General features: G+C 42.2%; 1 long non-coding RNA gene across 1 annotated transcript; it reads right to left on the bottom strand.

Moving 5' to 3' along the window:
* Positions 1-52: 52 nt before the first annotated feature.
* LOC124688866 lies at positions 53-3,314 on the bottom strand. The gene is made up of 5 exons (XR_006998648.1): positions 3,221-3,314; positions 2,545-2,785; positions 1,556-1,842; positions 1,148-1,476; positions 53-210 (listed from the first exon to the last, which is right to left on the bottom strand). It is a non-coding gene; the product is annotated as an uncharacterized LOC124688866 (long non-coding RNA).
* Positions 3,315-3,636: the final 322 nt, after the last annotated feature.

The following is a 3,636-nucleotide window of genomic DNA, read 5'->3' as shown; positions in this document are numbered from 1 at the left end:
TGTGGAAAGAAGGGATCGATCCTTAGGTAGGACCGTAGGAACGTACTGTCAACTAAAGGTCCTTCTGGCTACGGAGCAGCTGCCTTGAAGGATGAACAATAATATTCAGGTAAGGTCATACCCTTCAGTAATTTCATTTAGATTCGCAACCTTAGTGGGCGGAAAAAAAGATGCCGCACTTTTAGTCAAGCACCCTGGTTGAACCTAAATCTGCAATGAATAAGCAAGCAGGTAAAAAAGATGAACAAAAGAGAGATGGAGCCACAGCTAGCAAATCAACCAACTTGACTTTAGCTTCTCGCGTTTAAATCCTAACTTCAGGTCTCAAGCAAAGAAAGCACAAAGAAACTTTACTTGACTCAACCATCTTGTGCTATCTAATAATAATAATATATTCAGAGAGAGGCCTTGTTCTTCTTTTGTGAGAACAACACCACAGACCCATGGTTGACAGCTGAGAGTCAAAAATCACATGTTCAGACTGCTATTCTATTTCATCAGGGACATAAAAACATGAAGCAACAGTATAGTTCGACAGTATGAAGGATTCTTTGACTTAGAAGATCGACTGAATAATATAAGATAACCAAAGCATCATTTGATCTAATGCACATGCTCAACTGGCGTGACTATATATCCTTAGACTTGTTGAATATATATGACATTAAACGTCAGTGTACTTTTTTTTTTCTCAATAGGCTGTCTTTTGGCAGTGTATGGTGCAAGAACAGTTAGAACTTACAAGAGAAACTATCAGATTTGGCTCTCAATCCGGTCCAGAATTTCCAGAAAATTTCCTTGGTGTAACTACCAGTTGGGATGTGCACTGATTTTTCTGGTTCCTTAACCTGTAACTTGCCTCCTAGGAGGATGTAAACGAATTCCTATCTTTTCCGTGCAATGAAACGCAAAGGTCCTTTGAGTTTTCTCGAAAAAACTAGACAAAAGATATGTAGAGTGGAGGTCCATGGTGCTACACAACTATAGCGTGCGGCAAGGCCTTGCTATGGAGACAGACATTCTTAAAAGCTCCTTGAAGACCAGTGTGACAAGGTACGACAGGACACCCATGCAGATGAAAGCAATTTCATAATGCAATGCAATAATGAACAGTAAAAATTCCCAGTGTGGTAGTAGAACTTGGTACCTTAGACATCACATATGAGCTGCAAGGATGGAAACCTGAATCCCCGAACTGCTTTGTATTAACTGGTGCTGCACTCAGAGTACCAGGAGCCCGACACCTCGTGTTCAGATGTATGACCTGAAGCTGCTGTACTTGCTACATGGGCAGCACTGTGAGTGTGATTACCTTGAATGTAAAATGTTCCAAGGGTGCTTCTTGAGTCTTCATATAGTGAATCCACCCATCATCTTGCAGAGTTGCAGAGATTTCTTTTCAGGGATTCAGATAACCGAGTTGCAGAGACTTTTATTTTAACCCTCCGCTTCAAAAGCTCTCATGATTCCGGTCTCCTGGACAACATAATACAGCATAATTACAGTCTACATAAGTGAGAACTCCCATGATTTAGAGGAACAAAATGAGACTTACGAGTTAAGAACGAAGCATCAAAGATTTGCTACCCGTCTGTCATTCTATTCTTCCCTGAAGACCTCTGCCTCTTTGTCCACAGACCTGAACGGCTTCGGTGGCACTCTTACACGCCCGACTATGATGCCGGAACACATCCTCTAGATTCACCGTGAACTCCTCATAATGAATGCCAGAGCCAGGCTGTGGTGTTGTAGAATAGATAACCGAAGATTCCATTCTGCACCTTCTCACTAAATAAGAGTGCTCTTCTCATTCGCTTCCATTTTACACAGGTGACCGCACACCTGCATGTCATAGGACACAGTAGCACAGCCTATTAACTTCACATATATTTTTTATACTATGCAAAGTTTTTGCAAAATTTAACATAGAAGTTTGCTGCATACAGTAGAAAAAAAGAGATCAAGCTTCAGGTAGGAACATAATGTTAAGCATAGCTCGTCCAGGGAGGGCACATCTTTAATGATGAACAATGTCCAGGTCAGATCACACCCTTCAGTGATTTCATCTAAGATTCGCAAACCGTACTTGGAGAAAAATAGATGACAGACTTCTCGCCAGGCACTCTAGCTGAAGCCAATCTTGTAGCCATTTTTTGAGTTACTAAATAATAACCAGATTAAAACATTTCCTACTTTAAGCAACATTTTGAGGAAATATGTAGGATCCGCATCGTGCCAAACAAAGATCAGAAAACAGCATTATGCGGGTGCAGAAGAACAAGCAAGCCTTCTAATGCAATGCCCCAGATCTGAGGTAAGATCAAAGTACCATGCTGAGTTGCTGATCCTTGTCCTCATTAAAATAGGCATCCTCTTGTGCCAAAGAGCTATAGCCCATTTTAATTATTTGGTCTAGCAACAGCAGAACTTAAGCGATTTAATCTTCAAGTTATTTTACAAAAGCACAGAGAATTAACACAAAAGAAAAAATAACTAGCAAAGGTAGTTACTTAAAAAAATTGCATGCAATCTATCCTTGCATACCCTTTATAGTAGGCACTCGAAGTTGAATGAAGATCCTTTTGGAGATTGGGTCTGTCTGATCAAATTACCAAGTGTCTGATACTTTTGAGGAAAATCTACTGCAAGCTGTAAGCAGAGGCAGCGCTCTGAGGTCTTCTACCCAGATGGCCAATCACCCGTCTACAACCAGCAATGTGTATTTCTTCTTCAATATACTAAGGATGACGTAGAAAGATAAGAATCTGAAGGGGCAGCTACATATCTGCAAAAAAAAGTGATTGCGGATTAATTTTTCCAAGAACCTGAAAGGAGGTCAGCCCAGAAAAGAATTTTGAGAATATGTACAGAGAGATGCCCTGTTTTTCTTTTGTGGGAACAAGACCACAAACCCCTGATTGACAGTTAATAACAATTAAATGCATCTTTTTTTTACTTCAAATTAACATGTTCAGGCTGCTATTATATTTCCATCAGACTTGAGCCATGAAGTTATAGTATATTTTGATGGTACATTTGACTTGGACGACTGAAGGAGTAGTACAATATTAGCAAAGCATACAGTGCCACGAGAGTGCCGGGTTGCATACTTCTCTGATGGATCCTAGAGGAGCAAGTTATCGGAACAAAATGGAGCAAGTAATTCTCTGAATTTGTGAGAACCTCTTCCATTACCCATTAACCTTATTGAAAAGGGTACCTGAAACTTTTCCTTTCCACGATGCGCTACATCCAGCCTGGTGCACAGAGCCACTTTGGATGTTTCAACTTCCAACACTGTGTGTAGTCTGACAGTACTAGCAATTTGGAAAAGTTGAAGCACCAGGTCGTGTAAATTCTAGTGCAGTACTGAATTTGACGCAGAAGCACGAGAGAGTTGATGACAGCGAGGTTGAGCGACATGCACCTTATGCGGCCCCTCTCCAACCCCGAGCTTGTCGAGGTTGAGCATGGCGGCGACGCCAGCGACGAGAGAGGTGAGTATGTAGCGACCAGTCCAGCAGGTCTTGAAGGAGGTCGAGCACCCACCCCGCGGCGCGGAGGAAGCCGCTGTGGGTCGGACTGGTGGCCGAGGTTGAGGCCCCAGAGCGCGTGGTCGTCGACCACCAGGTACGG

This window comes from Lolium rigidum, chromosome 2, assembly GCF_022539505.1.
Source record: "Lolium rigidum isolate FL_2022 chromosome 2, APGP_CSIRO_Lrig_0.1, whole genome shotgun sequence".
NCBI classification, from domain to species: domain Eukaryota; kingdom Viridiplantae; phylum Streptophyta; class Magnoliopsida; order Poales; family Poaceae; genus Lolium; species Lolium rigidum.
This window is presented reverse-complemented; position numbering and strand designations above follow the sequence as displayed.